This window comes from Engraulis encrasicolus, chromosome 15 (assembly GCF_034702125.1).
Source record: "Engraulis encrasicolus isolate BLACKSEA-1 chromosome 15, IST_EnEncr_1.0, whole genome shotgun sequence".
Classification (NCBI taxonomy): domain Eukaryota; kingdom Metazoa; phylum Chordata; class Actinopteri; order Clupeiformes; family Engraulidae; genus Engraulis; species Engraulis encrasicolus.
In genome coordinates this window covers 51,800,412-51,807,911 of record NC_085871.1, presented here as the reverse complement: position 1 = coordinate 51,807,911, position 7,500 = coordinate 51,800,412, and the positions used below count along the sequence as shown (strand labels likewise).

Sequence of the window (7,500 nt, the reverse complement as noted above, 5' to 3'; positions counted from 1 at the left end):
CTCCTCTCCTATCCTCTCCTCTCCTCTCCTCTCTTCTCCTCCTCTCCTCTCCTCTCCTCTCTTCTCCTCTCCTCTCCTCTCCTCTCCTCTCCTCTCCTCTCCTCCTCTCCTCTCCTCTCCTCTCCTCATCTCCTCCTCTTTCCTCCTCTCCTCTCCTCCTCTGTGTCTGATGTCTCCATGTGAGGCATCAGTGCGTTTCCCCTGTATGACTAGAGCTTGTTTTCATGTTTTCATGTCTGCAGTGCTGAGATTAAGCCCTCCTCTCCTCTCCTCTTCTCCTCCTCTTCTCTCCTCTCCTCTCCTCCCCTCTCCTCTCCTCTCCTCTCCTCTCCTCTCCTGTCCTCTCCTCTTCCTCCTCTTCTCTCTCTCCTCTCCTCTCCTCTCCTCTCCCTCGCTTCTCCTCTCTCTCCCCCCATCCTCTCCTCCCCTCTCCTCCTCTCCCTCTCCTCTCCCTCTTCTCCCCTCTTCTCCTCTCCTATCCTCTCCTCTCCTCTCCTCTCCTCTCCTCTCCTCTCCCTCTCCTCTCTCCCCTCCTCTCCTCTCCTCTCCTCCTCTCCTCTCCTCTCCTCTCCTGACTGCACCTCTCCACTCTCTCCCTCTCCTCTCCTCCTCTCCTCTCCTCTTCTCTCTTCTCCCCTTCTCTCCTCTCTTCTCCTCTCCTCTCCTCTCCTCTCCTCTCCTCTCCTCTCCTCTCCTCTTCTCCTCCTCTCCTCTCCTCTCCTCTCCTCTCCTCTCCCCTCCTCTCCTCTCCTCTCTTCTCCTCTCCTCTCCTCTCTTCTCCTCTCCTCTCTCCTCTCCTCTCCTCTCTTCTCCTTTCCTCTCTTCTCCTTTCCTCTCCTCTCCTCTCTTCTCTTCTCCTCTCCTCTCCTCTCCTCTCCTCTCTTCTCCTCTCCTCTCCTCTCCCCCCCTCTCTCCCCTCCTCTCCCGTCCCCTCCTCTCCTCTCCTCTCCTCTCCTCTCCTCTCCCCTCCCCTCCTCTCCTCTCCCTCTCCTCTCCCTCTCCTCTCCTCCTCCTCTCCTCCCCTCTCCTCCTCCTCCCCTCCTCTCCTCTTCTCCTCCTCATTTCCCCTTCTCTCCTCTCCTCTCCTCCTCCTGCCTTCTTCTCTTCCTCTTTCCTCTTCTCTCCTCTCCTCCTCCTCTCTCCCCCTCTTCTCTCCTCTCCTCTCCCCTCCTCTCCTCTCCTCTCCTCTCCTCTTCTCCTCCTCTTTCCTCTTCTCTCCTCTCCTACCCTCCTCCTCTCCTCCCCTCTCCTCCTCCTCCCCTCTCCTCTCCTCTCCTCTCCTCTCCTCTCCTCAGCCTCTCCTCTCTTCTCCTCTCCTCTCCTCATCTCTCCTCTCCTTTCCTTTCCTCTGCCCTCCTCTCCTCTCCTCTCCTCTCCTCTCCCATCCTCTCCTCTGCCCTCCTCTCCTCTCCTTTCCTCTCCTCCCCTCCCCCCTCCTCTCCTCTCCTCTCCTCTCCTCCCCTCTCCTCTCCTCTCCTCTCCTATCCTCTCCTCCTCTCTTCCCTCCTCTCCTCCCCTGCCCTCTCATCTCATCTCATCTCCTCTCCTCCTCTTTCCATCTCTCCCCTCCTCTTCTCCTCCCCTCCCCTCCTCGTCCCCTCTCCTCTCCTCTCCTCTCCTCTTCTCATCTCTCCCCTCTTTCCTCTTCTCTCCTCTCTCCCCCTCTCCTGTCCTCTCTCCCCCTCTTCTCTCCTCTGCTCCCTCTCCTCTCTCCTCCTCTCCTCTCTCCTCTCCTCTCTCCTCTCCTCTCCTCCTGTGTTTGATGTCTCCATGTGAGGCATCAGTGCGTTTCCCCTGTATGACTACTAGAGCTTGTGTTCATGTTTTCATGTCTCGTTCTGCTGAGCAGATTAAGGCCAGTGTGTGTTGTAGCAACAGGTTCCTTTATGCTCCCTAATTTCACCATATTTACAGGTTCTTTTGTGCTCCCTAATTTCACCATATTTACAGGTTCCTTTATGCTCCCTAATTTCACCATATTTACAGGTTCCTTTATGCTCCCTAATTTCACCATATTTACCTTTTCAACACACGCTGGCTTACTGTGGGAACTCAACCCTCTGAATCACTGCCTCTCCTCTCTCGCTCTTTCTTGCTCTCTCTCTCTCTCTCTCTCTCTCTCTCTCTCTCTCTCTCTCTCTCTCTCTCTCTCTCTCTCTCCTCCCTCTCTCTCTTTCTTTCCCTCAATTCCATTTGCTGTGGAATTTCAACGCTCTGAATCTCCTTCTCTCTCTCTCTCTCTCCCTCCCTCCCTCCATCCCCCTCTCTCTTCTCCCTCTTTCTGTCTGTTCATCTCCCTTCATATTTTCTTTCTCAATTTCTTTGTCATTCCATTCCCTCTCTCTCCCTCCCTTCTCCCTCTGTATCTCCCGTCATAATATTTTCTCTCTCTCTCTCTCTCTCAAATCAAATCAAATCAAATCAAATCAAATCAAATCAAATCAAATCAAATCAAACAAAGCTTTATTAGCATGAATGATGCTGATACAGAAGAAAAACAATATATATATATATAAAAAAAATTGTATATTTTTTTTAAAGGAAAAGGAATGAAAAACAATAACACATGTCTGTCATTAAACTAATGTAAATATTAAAATTAAACAAGTAAAATAATTGTGATAAATTAAACATAAATGAAATTATTCTTAAGGAAACTAACCATGTAGGCCATGTATATAATCTATATTTTTTTATTTCGGTATTCATACATAAATACATAGGCCTACATGCTTATACGTGCACATACATACAAAATATTGTTCAAACATCTCTTAACTGGTGGCATGTCATTAAGTAATCTGCTGCTAAACAGCAATAGTTGATGTCTTCTCCCAATAATATAAATATCATTTCCTTTATTGACAGGTTGTCAAAATTGGGTATTTTTGTTCTCAGCATATTAAAGAATACCTGTCTTGTGGCAGTGTATTTGGAACAGTGAATTAAGAAGTGTTCTTCATTTTCGATCATGTTTATACAATATACACAGGTTCTCCTTTCTCTCGGTAGCCACGTTTTGTGGTGTCTTCCCTTTTCAATGTTCAAATTGTGGTCACTTATTCTATATTTCGTCATGAGTCTTCTTTTTTTTCTTTCTCTAACTTGTAGTAAATATGGCGCTAGACAGTATGGTCTCTCTAAAGCCCTGTATGTGTCTAGTTTCTGATTATTTTTTATTTCATTCTCCCAAAATTCCAGATACTGATTTTTGTTTGTTTTGTCTATATCTATAAGTAAAGATTTTGTAATATGGCTTAAGTGTGTTATTTTGTTCTTATATGCTATTTTAAAGAGGATGTCATTTTCTGTGGTCAACTTGTGATGAAAGGCCTTTAGATGATATGATGTAGAGTTGCTATGGGCTAGGTGTAGCCAGAATTTAGATGCTCTTTTATTGACTTCAATAGAAAGCGGAAACCTCCCCAGTTCTGCTCGGCATGCCATGTTAGATGATGTTCTGTGTACCCCTAATATGTCTTTGCATAACTGAATATGAAATAGTTCTGTTGGGCCTTTGTCCCATTGTCTATGGTCTATACTGAGTTGAGCCCCCCAGATCTCACTACCATAGAGTGCAATCGGTTTGATGACAGTGTCAAATAGTTTAAGCCAAATTTTAATTGGTGGGTCAAGTTTATATAGCTTTTTCTTTATTGCATAATATGCTCTTTGAGCCTTTTCGGCTAGCTGTTTTGGTGCTTGATCAAATTTTCCTGTTTTTGAAATAGAAAGTCCTAAATAATTGTAATTTGCTACTTGCTCTATGATAGTTTGTCCAATTCTAAAATCTGTTTCTTTCGTGGCTGCTGAGTACTTTTGGAATGTCATCACTTTTGTTTTTTCAGTATTAATAGATAGTGCCCATTTTTTACAATAAGAATTCAATTGGTCAAGATTTGTTTGTAGTCCCTCTCTTGTTGGTGATAATATCACTAAATCGTCTGCAAACAGGAGGCATTTAATAATTGTGTCTTGCAACTTAATCCCTGGGCATGTTGACTGGTCAATGGTGTTTGCCAGGTCATTAATAAAGATGTTATAAAGTATAGGGCTTAAGCTGCTGCCTTGCCTGACGCCTCTCCCTTGTTTAAAGAATTCTGTTCTTTTATCTTTGATTTTTACACAGCATTGATTGTGTTGGTACATATCTTTTATTAAGGTGTAAACATTCCCTGTTATGCCACTCTCGATGATTTTTAGTTGCATACCTGTATGTGAGATGGTGTCAAACGCTTTTTTGAAGTCAACAAAACATGCATATATCCTTCCCTTTGTTTTTTGAACATGATGTTCTAGCAGTGTATTGAGTGTGTAGATATGATCAGTTGTCCGGAATTTTGGGAGGAAGCCTATTTGGCTTTTGTTCAGGGTATTGTTTTTTTCTAATAAGGTGAGAATTCTAGATTTTAAGATGTTGCACAATATGTTTCCCAGGATGCTTGCAACACATATTCCCCTATAATTTTCAGGATTCATTTGATCTCCTTTCTTAAATACTGGGGTTATAAAACCTTTATTCCACATTGTGGGAAAGCAACCAGACCTTATAACTAGATTGTATAATTTGAGTATGGCTTTTTGTGCAAGTGGGGTGCTATTTTTTAACATTTCTGGTGAGACATAGTCAATTCCAACTGCTTTTCCATTTTTCAGGGCATTAATTTGTTTGCTGAGTTCATGTAGTAAGATGGGGTGGTCTAGTTCACATTGGTAAGACACTAGTTTTTCTTTTTCTTGTAATTGTTTAAGAATGTTTAATTGTTCTTTGTTTATTGGGTCGTCTTTGGATGTGTAAAGCTCTTCAAAATATTGTTTCCATATTTTCCCATTTGTTAGTGGTAGTGGGTTATTTTTCTTGGAGTTGTCTAATTTGTGCCATAAGTTCCAAAAGGAGTTATTATCAATAGCATCTTCAATCTGATCTAGTTTGGATGACATGAACTCAGTTTTCTTTAATCGGAGGAGTTTTTTGTAATGTTTCAGAGCAGTGATGTATTCCAAGCGAATATCTTCATTTGCAGGATCTCTATGTTTCCTATTTGATAGTCCTCTTAGAATATGTTTTGCTCTGAAACATTCACTGTCAAACCAATCCTCCTTTGTATGTTTTATCTTTCTACATGTATGTGCTTGCCTCTCTTCTATAACACCTGACAATCTTGCTATCTGGAGGAATATACCTGTTACTTCATCAACCGCTAAATTAATGGATTGACGATCCGTGGTGTGGGAAGTGAATAAGAAATTATAAAAAAGGTTTTCTATAAAAATGGTTTTTGAACACTCAGCATATCGCAGTGGGCTATCTGTGTTCCACCTATATTTGTATTGGAGTGGTATAAGTCTTGTGTTGTCAGGTTTTATAGGCTTTTTTTCTATGTCCAGTAGAATTTTAATTTGACAGTGATCAGAAAGTGCCAACTATGGCAGGACCATGAATGCCTTGATTTTATTGTGAGGCAGATCTGTTATTGCGTAATCAATAACACTGTTACCAAGGTGAGAACAGTATGTGTGTCTTCCTAAAAAATCACCAGATGTTCTGCCATTGACAATATAGACCCCAAGGTTTTTGCACATTTGCAGTAATTTCTTTCCACTTTTGTTGGTTATTGTATCAAAGCTTTCTCTTTTTCTAAGTGTTTCTGTGTGAATAGCACTTAGTTCAGATATGTGATTGTCACCAACTGTAGATATAAAATCTTTATCCCTTCCGGTTCTTGCATTGAAGTCACCACAAATCAGGGTATAGCCCTTTGTTTGAAAATGTAGTATTTCATTTTGAAGTTTTTCAAATGCATTTTCTTCACAATATGGTGAATTTGGTGGTGGTATGTATATGGCACATAAGAACAGGGGTTGATTATAGGTTGTGTTGTCACTTATCTTTAGCCATATATGGTATTTTCCTTTTTTGATTAATTGAATCTGCTGGGTCAGGTTCTCCTTATACCATATTATGATGCCCCCAGAGAGCCGGCCATTTTTTGCCTTGGGCTGCTTTAGAGGTGGGATGACCAGTGTATTGTAATTACATGGGCAGTTAGAAGCATTGTTCTTGTCTGACCATGTTTCTGTTAAAATAACTATATCTATATTTTTAATTGATGACATGAAATAAGGATCTGCTGTTTTTAAACCAAAAGTAGATGAATGTAAGCCTTGAATATTCCAGGCAAGTATGCTTAAAGACATGTTAATATGTTGAATTGGATGTTCTTACAGTGGAACTTAACTTAAACTTAAATATACTCAACTTGATTAAATCAAGTAACACATCTAATGTTATTTAAACATTCTTTAACTTAACTAAATCAAGTAACATATCTAATGTTTCATTATAAGAAATGCTTTGCTATACTTGAATTTCACTTAAAATATTAAAAAATAATAAGAAGAAGAAAAAAGAAAAGAGTGAAATTAAAAGTTAAAATAAAATGAAGGTAGCATAAAATGAGTATACATGTGTACATACTGTTGTGGTTGATTAGATGAGTAGCTTTGAACAGATCAGTGCCAGCATGTCTCTAATTTGGTTACTCGTGTCTTCTGTCTGTGATGGATTTGCAACTGTAGCTGAGTAAGTGCACTGAGTGTCTTTAGGTGCACTGGTTGCAATGGTGTTCATTCTCTGTGTCCCAAACACAGAATCATGGCTTTGATTGTTCATTGTTCTGTTTTTTTGGCTCTGATCTTTCTCAAAAGGTGTCTGGAACATTTTTGGATTTTCACTTTCAGATGGGGGGGATTTGTTTTTTGGTGTTCCAGGTCTATTCTGTAGGCCTATAGTATCACCTGTCTTGTTCTCAATACGGTCCAATGTTATGTCCTTCATTGCCTTTGCCATTACTCTTCTTATCTAGATGGATATGGTCAAACATGTGCTGAGGACGGATGTTTGGATACTCGACCAGGTGTAGCTGTTGAGCAAAGAAGTCGGAGGCCTTTGTTGATTTCCTCGATTGTCTGTGGAGTTTTATCTAGTCTGGGTAGCAGGGATGAGATTACAATTTTGGCTGTTGGTACTGTAGTCCTTGCTTTCAGTGCTACCTCCCTCATGGCTTTACCCACGTCAGTCCATCCTGATGTTAGATTGTTTGTGCCTGTGTGTATGATAATGTGTGTGGCATCTGTGAGTCTTTCATCGTCCAGTATTTTGAGAGCAGAAGATGTAGTTGGACACCACAGTTTCAGTGTTCTGTGTTTTGGGAACAGGCGTTTCATGTTGATGTACTTTCCATTCGAGTCACTCAGAAGTATGATTTCAGGATTTGAGTTTTCATGGAAACGATTTCTCTTCTTTGGACTTCGCTGTGTGTTCCTGTGTTGGTCCATTTCTGAAGGCAGTTCATCAGTGTGAGGTGTTGTTGACACGTTGTTACTGAGTGACTTATGGCTGTCTTTTTTCACTGTTACATGCTCTGTGCTGTATGAAGTGTCCGGATTGTAGTGGGTTGGTGTTGGCCTAGTAGGATGTCTTTTCAGCTCTTCTTTCAA

The 7,500-nt window shown here is 41.5% G+C and overlaps 1 protein-coding gene across 1 annotated transcript in view; it reads left to right on the top strand.

Annotated features, from left to right (window-relative positions):
* Positions 1 to 7,500, top strand: part of tbc1d30 (TBC1 domain family, member 30) — a 55,144-nt gene that overhangs the window by 32,948 nt on the left and 14,696 nt on the right. The gene's annotated exons all lie outside the window — the stretch shown is intronic.